The sequence below is a fragment of the Leopardus geoffroyi genome, chromosome B1 (assembly GCF_018350155.1).
Source record: "Leopardus geoffroyi isolate Oge1 chromosome B1, O.geoffroyi_Oge1_pat1.0, whole genome shotgun sequence".
NCBI lineage: Eukaryota > Metazoa > Chordata > Mammalia > Carnivora > Felidae > Leopardus > Leopardus geoffroyi.
Window position 1 is genome coordinate 119,938,533 of NC_059327.1, and position 27,640 is coordinate 119,966,172.

Consider the following 27,640-nt stretch of genomic DNA (forward strand, 5'->3'; position numbering starts at 1 on the left):
TTAAAAACCTAGTATATGTCAGGCATTTTGCTTGGTGCATTAGTTAACTCTGGTTAGAATAAAGTCCCATCATTCAAGGAGTTAACATTTTAGTGTGAAGACAGGGAAATGAATAGGATATTACAATATGGCATATGGTTCTAAGATGTTTTGGGAGCCCATAGGAGTGCCACTTGACCCAATTGCAGCTACCAAGGATGGCTGCTTGGAAAAGTGCAATTGTTAGCTGAAATCCAAAGCATGCAAAGATTAGCCAAAGCATCCAAAGCATGAAGGCTGGTGGGGGTAGGTAGCAGGTGTGGAAGTGTATTCCAGGCAGAGAAAACAGCCTGTGCAAGGTTCAGTTGCTAGAAACACAGTGGTTCATCCAAGCAACTATAAGGAATTCATTATAATTCAGGAATAGAGCATCAGGTTGGAGGAAGGGGAGAAAAGAGATATCATTAAGAACTACTCTGTAATCCAAGGTAGGGAGTTTGAACTTCATGACAAAGGCTCCAGAAGCCAGTGGAGGGGTTAACTAGGGATATAAGGTTATTTGCACTTTAAGAAGGTCATTTTGGAAGAAGTTTGAAGAATGGCCTGGAAAGGAGGAACCTGGGGGGCCAGACCAGGAATTGGGATACTATAGTGTAAACCAGGTAAGAAATAGAGGTGGTTCAATTCATATAAGTAGATGAGTGAATGGAAACATGAGAGGGAGAAGGGATGATTGGAGTTGATGACTGGTCAGACATAAGGGAAGAAAGAGAAGTTAAAGCTGATTGCCAGAATTTGTGATTTGGGCAACTGGTGGATGATGATATTCTTGGAGACGGGGAAAATCAAAAGGAGCCTTTCATCTCACGAGAGGTTTTAAACAGCATTGTATGTTTGCCATTGTGCCTGAGCTGCCTTCTATTTCAGGGATTCTTACTGTTCCTCCTTCACATTCCACAGTTTGGTTCTCATTACAAGACTTCCCCCATTATTTTGTCTATTTTCCCTGTCTCTCATTGGGATATGTTTTCACTTTTATTGCTGCAATGTAATGTAATGTAATTCAATTTAGTTTAATTTTAGAAGGGGGGAGGGGAAGAGAGACAGAGAGAGAGAGAGAGAGAGAAAGAGAGAGAGAGAATCCTAAGCAGGCTCTACGCTCAGTGTAGAGTCCCATATGGGGCTCGATCCCACAACCCTGGGATCATGATCTGAGCCGAAATCAAGAATTGGATGCTCAACAGATTGAGCCACCCAGGTGCCCCTTATTGGGATATGTTTTGTTTTTACTTCATTAAAGGATATTGCTGGTCAAAATTTTTGTTGTCAGCCCCAACTCTGTTAAGTTTTCAGATGCCCCAGGAGCATGAGAAAACTGTTACCAACGGCTCCCTCAGTGCTCTCTCTCAGATCTCTACTTTAAATTTGCATTTCTAATCCATTTAGGACTTTGAGGTACTTAGCAATAATTGTCTTCTTATTGAGCTCTTTATTGCCATGATGCATCAGTTGCTTGAAAATTTGTTTTTAGATTGATTGTGAAAGATTAGCATCGGCTACACTCAACCGCAAATACTCTTGTCATTTACTTGTGACAACATTGAGGCCTTAAAGGCTGAAAACTGAGTGAAAGCCTTGACACAATTACCAACTTTCTTATTGTGTTAGTTTCCTATTGCTACTTTAACAAATCACCACAAATTTAGAGGCTTAAAACAATGTAAGTTTATAGTTTTATAGTTTTTTTTCCTTTTCAAGCTTCTAGAAACTACCTTTCTTTCTTTCTTTCTTTCTTTCTTTCTTTCTTTCTTTCTTTCTTTCTTCTTTCTTCTATTTTTCTAATGTTCATTTATTTTTGAGAGAGAAGGAGAGCATGAGCAGGAGAGGGGCAGAGAGAGAGGGGACAGAGAATCTGAAGCAGGCTTCACGCTGTCAGCACAAAGCCCAACGTGGGGTTCAAACCCATGAACCGTGAGTTCATGACCTGGGCCTAGATCAAGAGTTGGACACTCAACCAACTGAGACACCTGTATTTCTTGACTCAGGTCCCCTTCTTCTATCTTCAAAGCCATCAGTTGTGGGCCAAGTCCACTGTATAACTCTGACCTCTTCTACTTTCTCCTCTTCCCATTTTTGCAGACTCTTGTGATTACATCGGGCCTAGTTGAATAGTCTATGATAACCTCTCTATTTTAAGGTCAGATTAAGTATTAGTAACCTTAATTCCATTTGCAACCTTAATTCCCATTTGCCACTTACATAACACACTCAGATTCCAGGGATTAGGGCATGGGTGTCTTGGGTGTGTGGGTGGATCATTATTCTGAATACCAGGCTTATGAAATCCCATTAAACAGCATTTTAATTGTCAAGGTTTTTCTTCTGTTTTTTTTTTTTTTTAATTTTTAAAGTTAAACAAAAAAATTTTTTTAATGTTTATTTTTGAGAGAAAGAGACAGAATGTGAATTGTGGGAAGGACAGAGAGAGAGGGACACACAGAATCCAAAGCAGGCTCCAGGTTCTGAGCGGTCAGCACTGAGCCTGACATGGGGCTTGAACTCACAAACTGTGAGATTATGACCTGAGCCCAAGTCCGACTCTTAACCAACTGAGCCACCCAGGTGCTCGTCTTCCGTTTTTCAAATGTAATTGCATCAAGGTAATTAATAACTTTCATGAGGCAAAGTACAATGGAGAGCTCTCAGTTTGCAACTTAACCTTTGATTCATGAATGATTTACTTCTCTCTAATGCCCATTCTTCACCTGGCATTACACCCTCACAGCTGTCCCTCTGTCTCATGGACTACTTCTAAGTCTCCCTTGCTGGGTGTCCCCATTTTCTCTGAGCACATAATGATAGAGTGCCCCAAAGAGTTCTTTGTCCACTGCTTTTCAGTATTTATACTCACTTCCTTGGCAACCTCACGGACTCTTAAGGCTTTAATATCACTCATAAGCTGACAATTTCCATACTTTTATCGCTATATTTAGACCTCTCAAATTCCAGACTTCTGTATTCAGCTACTTCCTTTACATCTTTATGTGAAAGTCTAACAAACATTTCAAAGCCAACATACTCATAACTGAATTCCTGGTCTTCCCATTAAAACCTGTCCCATTTGTGATTTGCTTTATCTCAGTTGATGTCAACTGTATAATCCCAGGATCTTAGAATAAAAATCTTATAGTTTTCCTTGAGTTCTTCTTTTCTTCATACCCCATATCCCTTCTGTTGGAAAATCTTGTGGCTGTGCCTTTAAAATATATTCAGAATTCATCACTTCTCAACACCTTAACTGCTATCATTTTGGTCTATAAACTATTTTCAGGACCTCAAGACCTACATAACACTGGTGGAGGTTGTCTTGTAATAAGGAACACTGTACTCAGAAGCATGATGTACAAAATTGAAGAATCTGCTTTTTTACATGCAGGCAAAATCTTCATACTTTTATCATATGCTTTATATACCTTATAGATTCCTGGATAAATGCACTATCAAGTACAAATTTCTTCAATCTTAGTTTCTAAGATGTTTCATTCTTTAAGAAGAAAGGAAAGTCATCTGGCTTTAAAAATTATAGCAGCATTTCAAATTGCTTTCCATGACTGGCCAAATACAAAAATGTTCTGAATATGTTTCTGGTCAAGGTAGATGCAGATATACCTGGATTTAGATTATACTCACTTTATCAAACTGTATTAACACTTACTTTTAGTGGTTTGAATAAGAGACTGGGAGCACTATATCCTGATTATTTAGACAGGCAGACATCAACCCACAAATATTTTATGCATTCCTTTATATACATCCCAAATACCTGATAGTTCCTGACCAGAGTAATAGTACTAGGCTAAATTTGATACACTAAAATAATTTTTAATTACAGAGAAGACTGCTTTTGATTAAATTGTCAATTTGATCTCCCATAAAAATGAAGGAGAAAAGTAAAATTTGCAGCCTGGGTAGAGATCACGTCAAACTTCCTGCATCAACGCATCAACTGATACGGTGATTTTGCATTAGTATCTTGAATGCTTCTTTATTACTAAAAAAGTTTGTGTTTCTAGTTGCTGGTTCTGATTAATTTCTTCCTCCTTCTTGCACCCTGTTGGGGATGTTTGTTTGAGATACATATTCTAGAAAAAATTTCCTTGCTATTCTTTAGCTATCTTTGCAAAGTTTTCTTCATGGTGTTGGTTTTTTTTTTTTTAACAGAAATATTCAAAATGAATTGCTATGGCAGCTTGCACACTGGAACTTCCCAAATCAATCGTAATGTTTCTTAGAATATTGACGAGAACACACTCTCTGCCCCCAATGATGGCCCTTAACTATTTTTTGTCTCTTCTCCAAAGAGATCTATCAAAGGAGAGAAAGAGGATGACGTGGGCCCTCTGAAATAAAACACCACTGAGAAAACCTTCAGGAATAGAAACAATAATAAACAAACAAACAAACAAACAAACAAACAAATAAAGGCAAAGTAGAGAAGATCCTAAAATTTAGGAAATGAATTTGAAGGAACAGTCAGGAGGGAGAGAGAAAAAGGACTCCTATTAGGCACATCAGTTACTCTTCCTCCATTTTAGAATACTTTCTACATTAAGCAATATAGGCCCGAAGGACTCACAGAAAAGGCAGGAATTATGACCTCTGCTCTTACATTTATGCATCCCAGTGGCTATCCTGCTGACTTAGCACAGGCTGCAACATTCTCTTTTCATTTGGGATCTGATTCTCCAACTCAAGAGCATCTTTGGAGACCTACCTGGCATTAAAGACAGAGCAATTGCTCAGCCAGATTTAGCGTCTCCATAAAACAAGTGACAATAATTTTCTCGATACTTATGTAAAGTGGCAGGTAGCATTTCCCAAAGATGATTTCCATAGCTGCTCTCAGTCCATCTTTTAAAATACTAAAGGTATAGGTCCTAATTGGCCTCTGGTACACATTTCTCCTGTGAGTGATGCTAGGGTGAACGTAGACATTAAGTGTGACATCTCTGGGGCTAAACTATCTGGGTTTAGCTGTAAGTCACCGGTCACTGGTTGTACAACGTTGGACACATTAGATAATTTATGCTTCTCAGTTTTATTATTTATACTATGGGAATGGTGATAGTAATAATGCCTGCCTCATAAGATTGTTGACAGGATTGGATTAACGCTTTCAAATGCTGGTCAATATCATTGGGATGAGTGGTTCAAATTTTAGCAATGGGAATTTTTCTTAAAGGTTTAAGCCAGATTATTTACTCTAAAATAAGAAGGAGACATTCTGAGGGAAGTGGACTCTTTTAACCCCAGAGTTCTGAAGAATACAGGATTGAAAATTTTTACCAATATTGAAATAAATTGTATTGTAAGAAGGCACCCTGATGATCAGAAATAGATGCCTGAGACTTTAGTAAGGTAATCACAGTATTTTTACCTGGAAGAGTAAGTTCTAAATCTCAAAACACTAAAGTTGGTTTTGTATAAGTCTATCAAACAATACTGATATCCAAGAGCTTGGCGTTCTTAATTGCCAGGAACTATCTAAAAATTAGATAATGTTATTTTGAATCTGTCCTCCTATTACTAATAAGAAATTGGGATAGTTTAACATACCACATGTGTGTTTGTTTATATACAAACTATAATATTGTTGATGAACAAAAACAAACAAACAAACAATTATCTGCCTTTTTAATTCTTCCAGCTATCAAAAACTGCAAGCCTTTGCTTGGATTCCCATGAGTTTCCCTAGAAACTCAATTTCCAGGTTGCCCTCACCTCACTATCCAGGGACTATGTGCCCAAGGAAAGGAAACTGTAGGTAAGCTTGTTTCAACTGAATTCAATTCAAAAGGTTATTAAGTGGCTACTATGTGCAAAGTTACTGTCAAGGAGTGAGAAGAAATATCAAGGGAAGACAAATACAGAGGCAAATAAATTCATTAACAAATATTTGTTCAGAGCTGCAAGAAACTTAGTCTATGCAGTGCATAATATGATAATATGGCACACTTAATATTATAGCAATATGTTATACCTGATGGTCAATGATGCTAGTGAATCTGAGATATTCTGTTGTTGTTTTTTTTTTTGTTTTGTTTTTTCTTTTAATTTTTTTTTTCAACGTTTATTTATTTTCGGGACAGAGAGAGACAGAGCATGAACGGGGGAGGGGCAGAGAGAGAGGGAGACACAGAATCGGAAACAGGCTCCAGGCTCTGAGCCATCAGCCCAGAGCCTGACACGGGGCTCGAACTCCCGGACCGCGAGATCGTGACCTGGCTGAAGTCGGACGCTTAACCGACTGCGCCACCCAGGCGCCCCTATTCTGTTGTTTTTTAAGTACTATCACGTGGAGACTGTTTTACTGTTCTTGGCCCTCTCCTCCAACCTAAAATTCTCTGAAATCCAAAAGCAATTTACTTTTTCCTCACTTAACTCATCAAAGCCTACGATTTTTGTAGTTACTTAATTTACAAGATTAAATTGTATTTAATGTAGTTATTAATTGTATTTAATGTGGTAATTAATTAACTAATGCATTGATGTGGTTATTGCTACATCAATATCTGATATCAGATATCAGAATTACTAGAAACATTCTCAGCTAAAACACTTACTGTGTAACCTTGAGCAAATCCTCTAACCATTTTGCGTGTGAGTTTCCTTCTGTTTAAAATGGAAGCTAATAACAGCACTTATCTCACAGGACTATAAGGATTTAAGTTATTAATAACATGTAAGTATACTTAGGAAAGTGCCCTTAGTTTGTAATCATTCATTATACAGTTTGAATTAGAACTGAAAAGTGTTTTTGTTACTCTTTTTTGAATGACACTGAAAACTAAAAATAATCATACATTTAACTCACACAAACTGACATAAACCATGTCACTAAATAACGCACATAACATTATCTTGAAAAGCTGGAAATGAAACGATATTGGAGAAGACTGTAAGGGAGATTCTTATAATTTGCTAACGTTACATGTATGACCATTGATTTTATTTTTAACTTGATTTTCATAAAGTGTAACTTGCAAACTTGCCTACAAGAAAACAATTAGAAATTATGATTAAGGTATAATTGACAGGGGTTCCTGGGTGGTTCAGTTGGTTGAATGTTTGACTCTTGGTTTTGGCTCAGGTCATGATCCCAGTGTCGTGGGATAGAGCACCATGTCAGGCTCCATGCTGAGTGTGGAGCCTGCATGAGATTCTTTCTTTCTCTGTCTCTCTTTCCTTCTGCCCCTCCCACCTTTGCGTGTTCTCTCTCTCTCTCTCAAAAAAAAAAAAAAAAAAAATCAGTGAGGGTACAATAAACATTCTTTTGAATGTATAGCTGAATTTATAGGAAATTTAGTGATACCAACATGACCAAAACAAAGAATGAACTAATATACAGCTAATTTCGTGGTGCCAAAGTGACTAAAAGAGCTGGACTCAATGGTCACATGAGGCAGGGAATTAGACTTGGACCTTACCAGCACAGAGAGTAGGAACTGAGACCTCTCTACTGCATCCCTACTCAAGTATGAACAAGAAAAAAAAAGCTGCTTACAAAGGGTGGAGATAATGAGGATGTTTATTTCTATTTAGTTCCTTTTTTTTAATATATGAAATTTATTGTCAAATTGGTTTCCATACAACACCCAGAGCTCATCCCAAAAGATGCCCTCTTTAATACCCATCATCTACCCTCCCCTCCCTCCCACCCCCCATCAACCCTCAGTTCGTTCTCAGTTTTTAAGAGTCTCTTATGCTTTGGTTGTCTCCCACTCTAACCTCTTTTTTTTTTTCCTTCCCCTCCCCCATGGGTTTCTGTTAAGTTTCTCAGGATCCACATAAGAGTGAAACCATATGGTATCTGTCTTTCTCTGTATGGCTTATTTCACTTAGCATAGCACTCTCCAGTTCCATCCACGTTGCTACAAAGGGCCGTATTTCATTCTTTCTCATTGCCACGTAGTATTCCATTGTGTATATAGACCACAATTTCTTTATGCATTCATCAGTTGATGGACATTTAGGCTCTTTCCATAATTTGGCTATTGTTGAGAGTGCTGCTATAAACATTGGGGTACAAGTGCCCTATGCATCAGTACTCCTGTATCCCTTGGGTAAATTCCTAGCAGTGCTATTGCTGGGTCATAGGGTAGGTCTATTTTTAATTTTCTGAGGAACCTCCACACTGCTTTCCAGAGTGGCTGCACCAGTTTGCATTCCCACCAACTTTGCAAGAGGATTCCCACTTCTCCACATCCTCTCCAGCATCTATAGTCTCCTGATTTGTTCATTTTGGCCACTCTGACTGGAGTGAGGTGATATCTGAGTGTGGTTTTGATTTGTATTTCCCTGATGAAGAGCGATGTTGAGCATCTTTTCATGTACCTGTTGGCCATCTGGATGTCTTCTTTAGAGAAGTGTCTATTCATGTTTTCTGTCCATTTCTTCACTGGATTATTTGTTTTTTGGGTGTGGAGTTTGGTGAGCTCTTTATAGATTTTGGATACTAGCCCTTTGTCCGATATGTCTATTTAGTTCCTTGAGTGGAAAAAACTCTCTTAATAACTTGTAATCATGTTTCCGCCACTTATGTGTGAGGTTTGCATTTATACAAACTGCATTATATATAAATAACCAAGCTGAGAAGTTTTGCATAAAAAAATGCTCAGCTAGTCTGAGAGTGGCTGGCAGAAGTAAATGTGTACTCTTTCGAATAGCTGAACCCTAAACTTAGTCTGCACAAGATGGTCACAGATAGAGCCCCTCACAATCCAAAACTCAAAATAAACAAGGAAAATCTACTTGTGGTTAGTATCAACAGACAGACAAACAGTAGGATCAGATGCTTAAGGGCTTTACATATAAGAATTATTAGCAGACACTATGAGCTATAGTTTCAGGATACAAAGATGAATTAAAATCAAAACAAAAGAGAGAATTATGAATAAAACGTATGTTTAAAAGGAAAATAATGAAATTGCAGAAATGAAAAGAAAAAAACTATTAAAAGTACAATGGAGAGGTTAAATAGATATAGCTGAAGAGTGAACTAGAAAATAGAAACATAGATCTGAGGAAATTAGCCAGAGGCAAAACAAGGGTTAAAGCGACAGAAGATATGAAAGATAAGTTGAACAATATGCCAGATATTACAAAAATATCAAAAATACTTTAATAGGACCTTAGAAAATTGAGAGAATGAGTGAGAAGGGTTAAACAAATACTGAAAGCCTCCTCTGTACAAGTATTATTCTAGGTACTTCGGATACATCAGTGAAGAAAGCAAATAAGGATACTTACACTCATGTTGTTCACATTCTAGCACAGATGACAGAAAATTAAATATATATCTATGGGTATAATACATACATACATACATACATACATACATCATAGAATACAGTAAATAGCAAATGTGCTACAGAAGGAATAAAGAATAAAATAGGATAAGGTATAAGGAGTATGTATGTGTGTGGGAGGGGGATAAGGTTGCAATTTACAATAGTGTGGAAAAAGTAGACTTTGTTGACAAAATGACATTTGAGCCAAGATTTGAAGGAGGTGAGGAATTAGCCATTTAGATTCCCCTGGGGACTTTTCCATTTAAATAGTTTAAAAGCCCTAAGATAAGAGTCCATCTGGGGTGTTAAAGGTTTTTTTGTTTATTGTTGTTTCCCCAGCACAATGAATATTAACTGAGATATAATAGCAGATCAATAAATATTTTTTGAATCAGTGAATGCGGTATATATATCCTTGTTTATTTCTATTGTAGAGTGTCTCTTTTCCTTTACTTGACTTCCCTATTTTCTTCCTGAACTTTGTCTCAACAATCTGTATAGACTTGTCTTGAGGATTATTATGATTTTGATGCCGCACTATCAATGTGATACATGTAGACAAGGTACAGGTACATGGGAATTTTGTGGTGGAAGCTTGTGGAAATTCTTTTTCTCATGGTTTCCAATTTTTTTTTAAATTAAATGGGAAACACAGCCATTACCAGAGAGTGAAGAAAATGGAAATGGTGGTAGAGTTTGAGGAGAATAGAAAGTATAAAATAGTTATCTGGGAGACTAGAAGACTGAGTTAGAAAGAGAAATATGATTGGATTCTAGAAAGTTCTAAGAAATATTTGCGGTTAGTATTCAAGTGATATAGTGAGTCCAGTCATAACACCAAGTCTAGCATGTCTAGCATACCAGGTACAGGGCGTGCAGGGAATTGTATTTATCCTGTGCTGGGTCATGGTCAGTCATAAACAAGGGAATGTGAGAAGAACAAGAAAGTTATGGCTTATGCAGAAGAGTTAGTATAATGATGGGCACGGAGTTCCAGGTAAAAATGGAGGCAAGTGAGGATATGAGGAGGTGAGTTTAAGTTAAAGGTGGCCAGGGGAGAGGGAATTAAGATGGTGGAACAGCATGGAGATTCTCAGCTTGTCTCGTCCCTGAAACATAACTAGATCAGGACCAAACCATTTTGCATACCTAGGAAATTGATCTGAGGATTAACACAACAATCTACATAACCTGAACAACAGAACTCAAGAGGTATGCAGTGCAGAGAGTGAACTTGGGGAGAAAAAAGCTACGCAGGGTAGGGAGGTATTTTTGCGGAGAGAGGTCAGAGAAATGGGAGAGTGTGACAAATTGGGAGAGTGAAGGAAAAACACACCCCCAAAAGTTGCTGGAGAGAAAGAATGAAAACACTCACAGGGGACTGAACAAGAAATTTGTTCCCCAAAACCACTGATGGGAAGAAAGGAGAGGGTTTTCAATACCACCAGGATTCTATAAACAGTGGAGTACAGAGTCTGCAGTTCTGGAGCTCAGTGCCTGGAAGTGCTCTGGTGAGGAAGTAGGTGAGTCCCTAAGAGCAGGCAGAGGAGTCTGAGGGGTCTTTGTACCACACAGGGAGAAGCAGTTCCCCTGCACGGAGTGCATTTGGTGGAGGCCATACGGCCTTCCCACAGCAAAGGTCCCAGTGGAACCCAGGAGCAGCCACGTTTGCTGGTATTGGTACAAAGGCACCAAAGGGCTTTGAAACCTGGCTCTGGCTGTGTGTTGTGACTTGCTATAATCTCTGAACCTCTGCCACTGCATGATTGCATGAATGTTTTCTGGGGTAAGTTGGTGTGAGAAATAAGCCCACTGACCCAATCAAAGGAGGGACGTGAAGACTTGGAACATGGTGAAGCAAGGCTTTAATCAATGTTCTTGCAAGAGCAGGTGTCTGATGGACAGACACACTCGAGACTGTTACAGCAGACAATTTATCTCCTAGAGTGGAAGTCTCTCTCTGATTCCTCATTGGCTGAGTACTACAGAGGTTACAGCCTTACCTGGAAAGTCACCTATGCCGATGTAAGGCAAAAAGTAGTCTGATTAGAAAAAATATACATTCCTTGTGGTGATACAGAGAATTAGTTCTTTGATGCATGCTTATTGCAAAGCTTGCAAAAAATAAGCCCGCGAAATGGAGAGAGATAGAAGAACCAGGAAGTGAAGTGTCTAAGGGTTTGGGACTCCATTGTGGGAAGTGAGGGATGTTGAACATATTTTCAATCAGTTGTAAAACTATTGTTAACTAGACAGCACAGCTTTTATTTGGTATTTCTGAAAATGAACCATCTTACTCTCACAGCCAGCACATGGCCATTGCCTAGCAAGACCCTCTCCCAAAAAGTCTACATGGGTTTAAGCTGCAGGGGTCTCTGAAGTTTGGGGTTTGAAACACAACCCCATCTGAGATAAAATTTTAGAAGGAGGTGCCGCCTGGCAAGCGGTCAGCTTGGACATGGAGAGGGTAGAGGTGGGGAGTGGATGGAGGCCTGAGACAAAGGAGGGTTTCTTGATCACTGGTCGGTGAGAGTGCGAAGTTCCTGTGCCAGAGACTAGGGAGCTGGGTGAAGCAATTTCCATCTCTCAGGCACATGCACACAACATTGATCCATCCCTGTGGCTAACAGACACATGAAAAAATGCTCAACATCACTCATTAGCAGGAAAACACAGATCAAAATCACAATGAGATACCACCTTACACCTGTCAGAATTGCTAACATTAACAACTCAGGCAACAACAGATTTTGGTGAGGACGTGGAGAAAGAGGAACTCTTTTGCACTGCTGGTGGGAATGCAAACTGCTGCAGCCACTCTGGAAAACAGTAATTTTAATTTTCAAAAATTAAAAATAGAGCTACCCTATAACCCAGCAATTGTACTACTAGGTATTTATCCAAAGGATACAGGAGTGCTGATTCAAAGGGGCACATGCATCCCAATGTTTAAGGCAGCACTATCGACAATAGCCAAAGTATGGAAAGACCCCAAATGTCCATCCACCGATGGATGGATAAAGAGGATGTGTGTATATATATATAATGGAATACTACTTGGTGATCAAAAAGAATAAAATCTTGCCATTTGCAACAACATGGATGGAACTAGAGTGTATTATGCTAAGCCAAAGAAGTCAGTCAGAGAAAGACAAATACCACATGATTTCACTCATATGTGAAATTTAAGATACAAGACAGACGAACATAAAGGAAGGGAAGCAAAAATAATATAAAAACAAGGAGGGAGACAAACCATAATAGACTCTTCAAATACAAAGAACAAACTGAGGGATGTCGGAGGGATGTCAGGTGGGAGGATGGGCTACATGGGCAAGGGGCATTAAGAAGGACACTTGCTGGGATGAGCACTGGGTGTTATATGTAAGTGATGAATCACTAAATTCTATTCCTGAAATCATTATAACTTGGATTTAAATTAAAAAAAGAAAGAAAAAAAAAGGTGGCCAGTGGGTGAAGCTAAAGGGAGATGAGAGAATATTTGGAAAAGGAATAGCAGAAGGAGTTGCATGCTTAAAATTGACACTATGGAGGACTGAAGGTATCGGTAAATTTTATTGTATAACCATGGGAGTGGGTGGCTGGAGTGAAGTGGGGGACATGATATCTGGAGGAGGGCAAATTAGTAACAGGAGTTCAGAGTAGAGGGGATGGTCAACTTCAGTGATTCTCAATCCTGGGTGCTCACTAAAATCACCTGAATAATTTAAAAAAAAAGTATGAAATCTAGTTTCCATATCAAACCAATAACACCAGAATTTCTGGGAGTAGAATTTTTCAAAGTTCCTTGCGAGGGATGCCTGGGTGGCTCAGTAGGTGAAGCGTCCTACTCTTGATTTTGGCTCAGGTCATGACCTCAGGGTCGTGAAATCAAGCACCCTGTCGAGCTCCCTGCTGCACGTTGAGTCTGCTTAAGATTCTCTCTCTTTCTGCCCCTCTCCACTCTGCCCCTCTCTCTAAAATAATAATTAAAAAAAGTTAAAGGTTTCTCATGAGATTTGGTTTGTAGCCAGAATTGAGAATCACTGGTAGCATGGAGAGAAAATAATGATGGAGAAAGAGAAAACGTATCAGAAGGTAAAACCCTCAAAGAATGGAGTAAGGGAGGTGGTGACCAGGATGTAAGTAAATAAAACTGCTACATACATTTGTGCAACAGTAGTAGTGCCTAGATGTGAAACATCTTGATTCAGTCTATAAGGATGCTTGAGGAATGTTTGGATTGCCAAGCCCCTAGAAATAGCCCAGTTTTGGAAATGATGAAAGAACCCCCTCCTTTGGTTCTGTCTTTAGAGAATCCTTCTGGTATTTTGATTCTTTTTTAGCAACGCTAGGTGCACTTAATTCTGCAACTGTGGTATGTAGAATAAAACTGACTTTCAAAATCAAAATTTTCTATACAATGCAGAATGGAGGAAAGAATGGTGAAAAATGAATTAAATACATATTTCTAATGCAGGATATAAATGACCTGGAAATCTGCAGCTCCCCAAACAAACTAGATTAATTTACATTAAACCCCCCCCCCCCCCAAATCTAATAGTTAATGCTCACCTTGAATACTCTGCTTTAATTATTCAGGAAGCTTTGCTGGTGTTCTGATCTGCTGAGGTAAAGTCTCCCACAAGTTTTATGTTAAAAGATGTGAAATCAGCCCTTACTGGGTTGAAATTTAAATTTCCTTTTGTCCTTGCAATCTCTCTTGATTCAATTTTGCAATTCTCAGCAAAGCTGGCTGGGCCGCCAGACCTTTTCACAAATTATCATCGTGGGTACTTTTCCCAGTAATGACTTGTTCTTCTATTATATGTTGAAAAGGTAGAGCATAAACCTATCTCTGTGCTCTTCATGGTTATGCATTGTTGTTATCATATGAACACGTTTAAGGATATTGATCTAAATCATGCATCTTTGAAAAAGATAATGGAAGTAGACTTTTGATATTTATATGTAAAACTGTAGTTGGCAGGGATTATTGCATTTGAGAGAGTAGAGAAGGAGGTAATAGCCCTATTTTTCCTTTATACTCTGAGAAAATTGTGTACTGGATATGCCGTTGTGTTCTCCCATTCCTCTAGCCACAATAAGAAGAGTCATCTTTATGAGTAGATGGGAAGGCAGCACTTGTGTACCTGTAATTTAAAGCCCTGTGATGTTTTTGTCACATGGCCTGAGAGCCAAATGTATTTGGAGGTCTAATACTTTTCAGTTCTGAATTTGATTATTCCTTAAGAGCTCACAATTCAAATGTCAGTAACACTAGGAATCTATATCATATAACTTCAGAAGGCTGAAGACTTCATTTAGCTGAGCACAGAGACATACATAAAGAAGATATAGTGTGTTTTTGGTAGGAAGTCAGAACGAGTGTGTGAGGCAGGCAGGGAAGGTGGGAGAAAATCAAGTAGGGGTACAGACAAGGAGTGGTGGGAGCTCTATAATTATACTGGGGTTTTGATTTTTGCCAGGCTTGTCTCCAATGGGGGTATGCAGAGTGGAGGGTTAAAGAGACCACATTTATTTGTGAATTAAAAAAATTTTTTTTGCATGTGTTCGGGTGTGTGGGGACATGAGTTCATATTATAAACAAATTCCTACAAAGGAATGTTTGATGTGAGGAGATTAGTGAATCATCAAGAAGAGAAATTGGTTCTCCTTAATAAAATGTCAATTGCAGGTGAAATTACCAAAGATGGGAAGTTATAAGAATATGAAACCTTTTTTAAAATCAGTCTTTAATAAAATAGAATCCAGGTAATGAATAAGGGTTTCACATTAGAAGCTATTTAACAAAGAGACATCAGAAGAGGCTGATAATAAAACTTTCCTGGCAGTCATCATCTTGGAATTCTACTTCATATAATTAAACTGAGTCAGGGAAAAGAAAGAAAAATAAAATATAATATGGAATCTTTTGACCTCGGTTCTAATTTGATTGATTCATACTGGCAGAAATGCATCCTAATGTCTACATTATTGTAATGGAACAACCTTTTATTATTTTTATGTTAATTCAAGATTATGGTATCAGTTTATTCATTTCTTCAAAAACTTTATCATAGAAATATAAATGCACTATTTCAAAGTAAAAAGCAAGGGCCTTGATTTTACATATACATACACACGTGTGCTCCTACACACTATATATATATATATTTGCATACACATACCATACATATATATCTATACACACACACATAAACATATACAAATACCTACAGACACACACATACACATGTATACTGTATACGTATTTGTGCATGCATAATATACATTTATATCTGTGCGTACACACACACACACACACACACACACACACACACACACTAGGGTGACCTAGATGAGCTTAAGGCTACAGGGGAGATCCTGTATCCCCTTGCCCCCACCCCCAAGATAATTATTTGAGTAAGTTGAATGCATACAGACATTTGTATACTTGGCTGAAGGAGAAAGGATGCTGATAGAAGGGCAACTGGGACAGAGAAAAGACAGAAGGAACAAATATTGGAGGGATAATATGGTGGCTTGGTACTATGTCAATTTAGCTAAGCTGGAACTCTATTCCCCAGAATTCCTCTCCTGTATAGCTCAGAGTTAGGGCTGGCCGCAAGAGAAACTTGAGAGGGATACGGAAGCTGGTAGTAAAGCAGTGGCCATTACATTAGAAACGTTGGTATAGGAAAACAGATGATGTTCACACACCTTGTGGCTCATCTACTCACCCATTTGGGGGCATCGGCGGGGAGTCTGACTCCTGAGGTGCTCCTCCTTCAGCTTCTCCAAGTCCTGGGCCAAGTGCCTGTACATCTCAAGGGTGAAGGATACCAACTTTTCCTGCAGACTACCAAGGCCATCAAGGATAGAGACAGTGACAGACACAGAATTCTGTTTATCCTGTGTGTTCTTGTGGGGTCTGGTTTGTCATTAATCTTTTCCCCATAAAGATTCTAGCTTTTCTTCTGGGAGCTGAGTTTTCTGAAAATCAGGCCCAAAATCTAATTATAAGGGTGGCTGTACTATATCATTTTATTATATTATGTATTATATATTATGTATATATGCACATTGAATTTCTAACCTTAAAGTTTCTCTTGCATAAAAGTTGGAGCATTGTTTGGGAAAGAGTAGAATCCTGAAAATTGGGATGGAGAAATATGGACAGGTTCTGATGAAGCCATATATTTCAACAAGCCTGCTTTTCAGTAGAAGCAACCTTTCTTCTCCTCTCCTTTCCTGCCTCCATGGAGATAGCTGCATTGTAAGAGATTGCTGATACTCCTCAGGACCTACTCTTAACATCTGTTACTGCTTCTAGAACCATAATCATTAAGTTCAAGAATATCTAAGAGGGTGAGGAAAGAGAGTTTTCCATGAGGAGTTATAATATACACTAAAATAATGGTAGAATTTTGCCAATTCATAATGATAGAAACCTGAGAATATCAGAATAGAACTTCAGGAAACAGATCAGACTGAATTCACTGATATGGACACATTGAGCAGAGATTCTCAATTCAATATATTAACATGAGCAGCTAAGAGTAGCTCTAAGATTTTTTTTTTTAATTAGTTGACTAAAACCTGAATCCAAGATGCCCTACATGAAATTGAAGTTAACGTGTCAGAACTTCCATGAAATACTGATGAGAAAGTCTTTGGATAAAGGCTCAACCGGGTTAAAATGTTAGAGTGGATTTATCCTGTAGAATATGCTCATTCCCTCCTTAATTAGTTTCCTAAGACAGTGTAGAGGACACTTGTTTCACCAAATTTGTGAGAAATGTATTTATGAGGAATACCTCAGTAGCATCACAGAGGAACTCTGTGGTATCTGTTCTCTCTAGGCCAAGAATGACAGTGGTGATTCTGCCATTGGAATGAGCTCCCTCAAGTCAATGGGAAATGGAGTTCTGAGGTGGCAGGGAGTTAATGATGGCATTTAATTGGCAGAGGCAATATAGGAATGATTACTATAAAGGACAAAGGAGCCAAAACAGTTACTAGAATAGTCGGATTTACAGATATCTTTGTCATGGATAATTGATCATGGTGCCATTAATTTCCTTCATCTCCTTCACTTTTCCATAAACCACTGTGGTCCTTTGACCTTTAACTGACCCTCTTGGAACTTAGTACAGTTATGAACTCCTCTAGGCCTGGAAAATGGGCAGTAAAGAACAGAGCAAAGCTATTTTACACCTGGCACACTGACACACTCCTCTTAAGGAGGCTCTCTCAATCACATGTAGGGCAATAGACCCCTGGGATCATATCAAACTTTTATCATTAGAACTAATATAGGTTCTCCAATAGTGTTATCTTCAGTCTTTGATGTTGAGTGTATTCTCTTATTGAGTATTTTTGCGTCCCAAAATAATTTCTCCTCTGCTGTTTATAACAATCACCTGAAAGGCCAAATGCATAACAGAAGGCACTTGATGAGAGAGGAAATGGTGTAGATGTGAATAAAAGTCTTCATTCAGTCAATTTCCATCAGTTGATTCCAGTTCATGGTTTTCGGATGGTAAAATTATCTCTCAGGGTAACATATTCATGGGTCCTAGGTGTTAGGATATGAATAACTTTGAGGGACATTAATTTAGCTTACTACTCAATGCTTTTGACTTTAAGGCAGCATGACAGAGATTCTTCAGTAGTAAGAGAGGTGACACATGTCGTTGACTAGGATTTTTCCTGCTGTCTTAGACTTTCAACTGAGGTCAGGAACCTGAGAAAGGTAACTGCACTCGCATTTTAAAGAGATGCCAAACACATCCATAACTAAATTACTAAATGATAACAGAACCTCTATGGGAACAATCAGCTAAGCTGCCAATTGACATAAAAGAACATAAACTTTAAAGAGTGATTGGAGAGAGTAGTTAAAATAGGTGTGCAACTGAATTAATTAAGAGTACTAAGGGATTCTCTGATCCCTCGTAAGTAAATAAATAAGAATAGAATTCTGGCACTTACCATAAAACACATGATGGGTCTCCAAGAGACTGAGCATACTGGGAATTTGGAGAGTGTAGACTCTTATTTCCTGGCTGGATACTTATGTAGCTTCAGAAACTTAATAAGCTTGCCTAGTGTTCCCACCAGAGTGAAGTCTGGCAGGAAAGTTCTTCAGAGATCTTGACAGGTCCCCTAGAACAGAGACACATACATAAACAGAGAAACTGGTCCTTGCTTCCTCTCTGCTTCCAGCCTAGAGAATTCTCAAGCCATGAAGCTGGCTGGACCAGCTTGCTGTGGCAAGAAAAGTAGAGAAGACAAAGCCCTAGCCAATGGTATTCTACCATTGGTGGGTTAAGAATACACAACCTCCCATGGTCCAAGTAGCTGCCATGGAAGGTCACCTGTCTCAATGAACTCTTATGCAAGAAAGAAACCTTCTGGGGAGAGGGGAACTCCTGGTAAGAGGCCAAGAGGTACATTAAAGAGGGCAAGAAACTGAGGACAGTTGGAACAAGTCAACTGGATATGCATCACTCTTATATGGGAAACTTATAGGCTGGAGATCCCTTAGTGGGGCTCCCAAAGAGAGCACAAATGTGCTGTATGAATCACAGTTACTTAGATGAAAATTGTTTTTGATACTGGAAGAGACTGGAAAGGTATGGAATATGCCTGGGATATTTTCTTGGAGCAGAGAAGGTAGTTTGCAGCAGACAGTACTGGTTGGCAGTGGTTGGAGAAAAAAAGTAAAGAAGTTTACTCCTTTTGACAAACTGTTGTATAGGTAAGAATGTGTCAAGAAATAAAGAATGAAAATGTGACTCTGGCAGCAATATGGAGTAGTAGATCCACTACTAAGAATATTTTGAAGTTAAGAGAACACTCAACATTAGGATAAATCTCTAGGTCTATTAAAAACAAAACAAGTAATAAACAAAACCAAAAATGATCAATCTAACCAAATGCTATTTTTCATTGAAAATTTGGATAACTTGGTTATTCATTGATAGTTTGCAACTTTAAACTTTACTAAAATGGTTTTGCAATTTTAAAAAAGACTTTTTTTTTGCAATAAGTCATTAAGTATAGGATGACATTTCTGAATTAGGGGGAAAATCATATTCCACGCTTTTTTTCTTACCCCAAGACATGACTCAAATGAAGAGGAGGAATTCATAGAAGGAAGAGCAAGAATACTGAATGCGTAGTGTCCATGGCATTTTCCTGTTCATTTTATCTAACACAAATGTTAAAATAAGTCTTTCATGTGACAGATTAGGTAACAGCGACCTAGAAGATCTTTTTTCACAGCTGGCTTTTACTGTGCCATTTACTTTCATATCCTATAAATGTGTTTGGCCCACAGACCTCCCATTAGTTTTAAAGAGATTCAGTGTCTAAATATACACTAGAACATGAAAATGTGTCCTACTAAGGAAAAAGCTCTATTGCCTCATGTAATAGTGCTTCGGGGGAATCCTGAAAGATTAGCCATTAATTCCACTTCCTGTCCCAGTCACTGATTAGATAAGGAAATAATGTAGCTTTAAAATGAGTCAACTACATGGAGGACATTAATTGAACCACTAACTTTAGAAAATAATGAAAGATTTTTTTTCTTCCTAAATCTAAGTGTAAAGAGTCAAAGTGAAGGAGGAGGCTTTGTTGAAATGCAAAGGTAAAGCAGAATTGGTGTATTAAATGATGAAGACTGTGTATCTATTAAAAACATGAATGTGTACATTAATTCGTTCAACTCATGATTTTTTGGCTACTGCTAGGGACTGTTGTAGGTGCTGGAAATATGAAGAAAATGTACAAAAAAGTCTCTATTCATGTAGTTTACATTCTAAAGTGCTGAGGTAGATAATACATATAATAAATTATATGCATATGTGAATTTTTTGTAGACACACAGTGATGAGTTCTATGGAGTACATATAACCAGGAAATGGAGGGCAGGAAAAAGAAAGCTATTTTCAATAGGATAGTCCTGGAATTCCTCATCAACTAGGTAACTGAATAAATATCTGCAGGAAGTGAAGGTGCTAGACATGGCAATAACTGGTAGAAGAGGTTTCTACACAGAAGGAGAAGCAAGTGCATGTTTTGGTTGGTGGTTATTAAAGAGACCAGTATGGCTAGAGGAGACAAAGAAAGAAAGTGGTAATAAATGAGGACAGAAAGGTTGCAAGGATGCAGATTACATAAGACCTTAAGGGCCATGGCAATGAATGAAGCTTTTACTCTGAGTAGAATGAAAACCACTGGAAGATACTGAGTAGTTGCATGATGTGAACTTCACTCTAGTTTTGAAAGGATCACTCTGGTTTCTGGGTTGAGGACAGACTACCTATGAGATAAAAGAAGACCAGTTAGGGGTCCATGGCAATCAATAATCCTGATAAAAGATGATGATGGCTCTGAGCAGAGTGGTAGTGGTTAGGGTAATGTGAGTGGATATATTTTAAAGATGGATCCAATAAGATTTCCGAATGCATTGGACATGGAATCAGAAAAAGAGGACTTAAGGATGACTCTAAGGGTTTTGGTCTGAAGAACAGGAAGGATGGAAGTGCCCTTTACTGAAATTGGGCAGGCAGTGGGAGGGGCAGGTTAAAAGGAAGTTCTGCTTTGGATGTGTTAAGTACGAGCAGCCTATCAGACATTCAGGTGGATCTGTCCAGCAGGAAGTTGATGTGTGAATCTGGAGTTCTGGAGACAGATTTTGGCTATTAATACAAATTTGGGAACCAGAAACATATGTATATGTATATATATATCCTGGAAGTGAACAGGGATAAAAAAATCATAAGGGACTCTAACATTTAGATTTGGGGGCTATGCCTGAACCAGAAAAGATAAGAAGTGAACAGTGAACCTGGAGAAAAATCAGGAGAGTGTGTTATTCCAGAAACCAAGGATGGACGTTTTCCAAGGGAGCATGGCTGACTGGTCAAGTTGTTGACCAGTGATTTGGTTGGTGACTTTAATAAGAGGAGTTTTGAGTGGAGTGGTGGGAGAGGGTAAAAGCCTTATATTTTAGTGGGTTCCAAAAAAATGGGAATGTATTGAAGATAGCAGGTATAAGCAAATTTTAAAGGGGTTTTGTAGGAATATAGATGCAGATACATGAGAAATAATTGGAAGGAGATGTGAGGTCAAGGAGAGATTTTTTTTCATGGTTTTTAGATGGTAGAAATTATAGCCATTTTTGTTTGTACACTGGCAGGAATGTCACAGTGGAAAGTAGAAAATTAATGATGGAAGAAAAAAAGATGGAGGCATTGCTGAACTGATGAGTTTGTGTAGGCGAGAGGCAATGGGATCCAGTGCACAAGAGAGATTGCCTTTAGACAGGAGCAGGGATAATCCATCTGAAGTAATGGGTGCGAAGGCAGACCATGTGGGGGCAGAAGCCGGTACAGGAATAAATGTGGTGTGGGCGCATCTGGAAATTCTTTTCTCGTTAATTTTCTCAGTGAAATAGGAAACACATTCTTCAGCTGAGAGTGAGGAGTGGGGAGGAGGTATTGGAGGCTTGAGAGAGAGGAGATGGTGGCATGTAGTTTTCCAGGAGGCTGCAAGAGTGAGAGGGCTACAGAAATATGGGAAGCTAACCAGTCTGCACTAAGGGCTGACCACTTGCTTGCTGTTTTCTAATCTGTCACATGGAGTTTTATCATTTTTTTTTTTAGATAATTTAAAGTGAAGCAAGTCAGCATTTTAAAAATGTTTTTTATTTATTCACTGTCTGTGTGTGAGAGAGAGACAGAAAGAGAGAGAATACCAAGCAAGTTTCATGCTCAGCAGGGGAGAGGCAGAGAGAATGGGAGAGAGAGAATCCCAAGTTGGTTCCACACTCAGTGCAGAGTCCAACATGGGGCTCGATCTCACAATCATGAAATCATTACCTGAGCCGAAATCAAGAGTCAGTCCACTCAATCCACTAAGACGCCCAGGTGCCCCAAGTTAGCATTTTTAAAATACATTTCCCCAATATATATTAAGTACATGGGGCAGGCACAGTATAAAGAAAATATGGCTGTTGTGAGGTTTGGGGTTTTGCCAGTTGAGTATGATAAAGTGAGACATGAGTGAGAGAGAAACAGATCTAAGCAAGGGAGGCTATAATGATAGCTTATAAGCAGGTAAGGAAGTAGACATGAAGGAGAAGGACAGTACATGATGGGTTTGATTCATGACTTTTAGATCTTGGTGAAGTCAGGAAGTGTTGGATATAGGTGTGATGGTCAGAAAGCGTGATACATGGTACTGGTCAGGACAAGTTGTACTCTAAGGCATGATAGTGGGAGAGAGCCTTCCTAACACCAGGCTAGGAAGATGTGGTCATTGGAAGAGAGGAGGAGCGAGGCAGGGCGTTGGAAGGTTCATACACATTGATACTGGCATCTCCAAAACTTATGACTGAATTGTGCTGGAGAAACAGAAGCTAAAAACTTCAAGGACTCAGTGAGAGTAATAGAATGATTCATTAAGATGAAACAAAACAATGATATGAATGTATATTCCAGAACATCCAGTGAAGTCTTGTCTCGAAGAGCAAAAAAGAAGAGCCAATCTAAACATCCTTCAATAAGTGAATGATTAAATAAATTATGGCATATCCATTCAATGGAATGCTATGCAGCCTTAAAAAATTAGGTTCATAAACATATACTAACCAGGAAATACATTTAAGATGTATTATTTTTTAATGAAGAGATTGTAACATATTAATACTAAGTGAAGAGATTATCATGTATTAGTATGAATAGTAAAATTTATTTTAAAAGTTAAAAAGCTGTGATGTACACAGAGATACATGTATGTACATACATAGGAAGAGAAGTACCCAACACAAGTTCTTAGGGGTTGGAATTGGCAAGGTTGAACTTTCATTTCTCTAGGTAAAAAGAAAGTTGCATTTCTTTTCAAAGCTATATAAGTTTCTTGAACCTTTTTCTTGTAAAATATAATCTATAAATAAAAGTGAACAAACCTTGAAGTAGAGATTGATCAGATCCCAAACCAGCATGAGACCAACTCTTGGATCAGGAAGTACAAGGGCACCTAGTGGATTAAGCTCTGACTTTGGCTCAGGTCATGAACTCACTGCTGTGAGTTCGAGCCCCGCGTTGGGCTCTGTGCTGACAGCTCAGAGCCTGGAGCCTGTTCTGATTCTGTGTCTCCCTCTCTCTGCCTCTCCCCGTGCTCATGTTCTTTCTCTCAAAAATAAATAGACATAAAAAAAAAAAGAAATACAAATTGTCAGTAGCCTAGGCGAATACTGGGGCGAGGGTGCAGTCCTACCTCCTACTTCCTATTTTAACTGATCCAAAGTTAAAAACTGTTCTGACTTTTGTGGTCACTGCATTCTTGCTTTTCTGTAAAGTCTACAAACAGAGCCTGCATTTTTACACACTGTAGTATAGTCCTGCCCGTTTGGGAACATCATATAAATTGAATTATCCAATATAAATTGTGTTGTGTTGACTTCTTTGCTTCACTATTATGTATAAAAAAATCCATCCATATTGCAGGGTGCACAGCTTTTATTATCCCTCTCTATCCCTGCCTTTGTGTGTGTGTGTGTGTGTGTGTGTGTGTGTGTGTGTGTGAGAGAGAGAGAGAGAGAGAGAGAACATTTAAGTTCTACTCCCTTAGCAATTTTCAATTATATAACAACACATATAATGTAGTTAATTATATAATTAACTATAGTCACCATGTTATACGTTAGATCCTCAGATCTTACTTATCTTGTACACCATCAAACTGTAAGGTAGCAATTTATTTTTATATTCTATTCTATGTATGAATGTACCACAATTCATTTTTCCATCCTACTATTAATGGACTTTGGTTTCTTTCCAGTTATGGGCTGTCATGAATAACACTGCTATAAATTCTTGTACATAGTGCTTGGTGCCCACGTGCATGCATTTCTGCTGAGCACACCTCTGGTAGCAGACTTGCTGAGTAATAGGGGTTGGGTAGTTTCAGGTTAAGTAGACGATGAGAAAATGTCTGGCTCCCACACACAGTAGAATCCCTTTTGCGGCTCAGTCTTTCCAGCACTTGGTATTGTCATTTAAATTTTTTCCATGATGTGTTAATGGGAGTGTGGGGATATCACTTTGTGCTTTAAAAAAATTTTTTTTAAATGTTTATTTATTTTCAAGAGAGAGAGAAAGAGACACAGTGTGAGCAAGGGCAGGGGAGGGGGGGAGAGAGAGATTGAGGGAGAGACACAGAACTCGAAGTGGGCTCCAGGCTCTATGCTGTCAGCACAGAGCCTGACGTGGGGCTTGAACTCATGAACTGTGAGATCATGACTGTGGAAATAATTTTTATTTCCATCATTATCCGTGATGTTTTTATTCGCAATTTGAATAACCTCTGGTTCAGCCTGCCTATTCAAACTCAAGAGCATTTTTTTTCCATTGGATTGTTTGCTTTTCTCTTCTGATTCTTAGAATTTTTTTTAAAATATAAATTCAAGATGTGAATCTTCTTCTGGCTCAGTGTGTTGCAAATACTTTTTCTCATTCTGCAGTTTGCTTTTTTACTCTGTTAGCAGTGACATTTGACAGCAAACTTTAATATAGTCAGATCTATCAATATTTTCTGGTGGTTGAAACTTTCTGTGTCCTGTTTAAGAAGTCTTGTCCTCCTTTAAGGGTATAAAGATATTCTCTTTTATTACTTTGTCGAAAATTTCCTGTCTTTTGTCCTTTACATTTGGCTAAGTAATCTACCTGTAGTTGATTTTCGTGTTTGGTAAGAGGTTCATTTTTGTCCCTATAGGTATCCATATAGCTATCTAATTGTTCCAGACCATTTTTTGAAAAAAGTATTCTTTCTCTACTGCTCTGCAGTGCTATATTTGCAGTAAGTCATATGTTCATCTCTGCATGAGTTTATTTCTTGTATTTCTCTTACATTCTTTTGAGCTATTTCTATTCTTGTGCCAGCACCTTACTGTTTTAATTACTGTACCTTTATAACAACAACTAATATTCAGTGGAGCAAATTCTTCCATCCATTTCTTTTTCTTAGCCCTTTACATTTGTACCTTTCCACATATATTTTAGTACTGGCTTGTCAAGTCCTATTTACACACATATACAACATTTGAATTGTTATTAGGATTATATCAAATCTATAGATCAAACTGGGGCGATCTGACATCTTTGTAACATCCAGCCTTAATTGATATTCATGGTATGTTTTCTCATTTATTGTTTTCTTTCAGTAACATTGTATAGCTTTCTGCATTGAGAGCTTCCACATGTTTTGTTAGACTTATGATGTTAATGGCACATACCATTGGTAGTGGGTGCCACGGTACACCCCCCAGCTCCTTCTTCTGGGACTAGAGAGAGCACTTGCTTCCTTATCTTCTGGGAATGTCAAAGTTCATGGTGCTCGACTGAGTCTCCTTGGGACATGCCCTACATTCCAGGATTGTGTGGTATAAGAGATTAAATGCCTGGTAGCCCCCCAAACAAAATTGCACATGTTTCTCTCTGTGTTAGTTATCTATTGCTGTGTAACAAGTAAGTCCCAAACATAGTATTTTAAAACAACCACATTTATTTTCTCACAGTTTCTGTGCATCAACAAAGGCTTACCTGTGTCCTCTGGCTTTCAGACTGTCATAGGTCTGCCATCATGTAAGATTTGGCTGGGAAAGATCCGCTTTAGGTTCACTCACAAATTGTTGGCAAGATTCAGTGCCTTGCTGGTTGTTGGATTAAGGCTTCATTTTCTCATAAGCTGCTGGCCCAAGACCACTCTCAATTCCTTGTTATGGGAGCCTCTCTATAGGGCAACTCACAATGAAACAGCTGGCTTCATCCAAGTGAATAAGGAAGGAGAGAGTGCCAGACAGAGAAAGACTGCTAGCAAAACAGAAGCCACAGTTTTTGGTGAGTAATCTTGGAATTGATAGCCCATCATTTTACTATATTTTGCTCATTATAAGCAAGTCACTAGGTTCAATACATACTCAAGGGGAGGGGATTACACAAAGCAAGGATTCCAGCAGGGAGGGATTGTTGCGAATCATTTCAGAAGCTTCCTAAAACACCATCCATTTCTATTTTTTGGAAAATTGTGTGTAAGATTTCTGTTATTTCTTCCCCTGTATTTCAAGTTATTTGGTACAATAGAGTTTAATGTTAATGTTTTTAAATTGTGGGGCAATTTGGATTCAGCATCTTTAATAGTTAATTAATAGTTAAGGGAATATAACTTATTTTTTGGAGGGGGGAATGTTGGTAAGTTATGTTTTCAAGAAACTTGACCTATGTACATGTTGAATTTATTAGCCTAAAGTTGTTTACAGTATCCTCCCTTGATATTGATTGCAAGATCTCTAGTGATGTCTACTTTTTCATTGTGTTCTTTTTGGTGTTTGCATCATATATCTTGTTTCTCATCCTTTTCATTTTGAAGCTCCTGTAGATTATGTTTTAGATATATCTTTCATAAACCTCATATAACAAAGAATTTTACAAAAAAAAATTTGGGTTTAGTCTACAACATATTTTTTCCTTTCTCTTTTCCTTCTTTTACTTGCCTTTGTTAACTTCAAGATTTTTTTTAAAGTAAGGTTTGTAGAGACAAAAGTTATATAAGGCAAAACTGTACAATTTTAAATGCAGAGTTTGGTGTCTTTTGATGAATGAATACATCCATATAACTGCCACAATTCACATATAAGACATTTCCATCATAGTTAAAAGATGCTTTGCTGTGTCTCATTGCAGTCAATCTCTTCTCCAGCCCTTTAGACTCTGGTAACTACTTACCTGATTTCTGACTTTGCATTTTTCTGAATGTCGTGTACATGGAATCATATAGAATGTAGCCTTTTGTTTCTGGCTCCCATCATTTACCATAATGCTTTCAAGATTCACTCATATTGTTACATGTATCAAGAATTAGTTCTTTTTTATCACTGAGTAGTATTGCTTTGTATGGATATATCACAATGTTTTTATCCTTTCTTCAATTGATGGGCATTTGGAGTTTTGTCAGTTCTGGGCTATATGAATAAAGTGGCTATAAACATTAGCACACAGGTCATTTGTTGGCATATTCTTTTAGTAATCTTAGAGAAATACCCATAAATAGAATTTGCACATCATACAGTAAGTGTAAATTTAGTTCGGTAAGATATTGCCAAACTGTTTTCCAAAAGCAATACCATTTATAACCCCACCAGCAGTGTAGGAGAATTCCAGTTGTTCTGCATTCTTGGTATCATTTGATATTGTCATTTTTTCAAAAAATTTTTTTTTACCAATCTAGAAGATGTG

General features: G+C 38.2%; 1 long non-coding RNA gene across 1 annotated transcript in view; it reads left to right on the plus strand.

Annotated features, from left to right (window-relative positions):
• The first annotated feature begins 356 nt into the window (after positions 1 to 356).
• LOC123583190 overlaps positions 357 to 27,640 on the plus strand; it is a 49,726-nt gene continuing 22,442 nt past the window's right edge. Inside the window, exon 1 of the long non-coding RNA XR_006704770.1 lies at positions 357 to 641. This is a non-coding gene — a long non-coding RNA (uncharacterized LOC123583190). The remainder of the gene's footprint in view (positions 642 to 27,640) is intronic.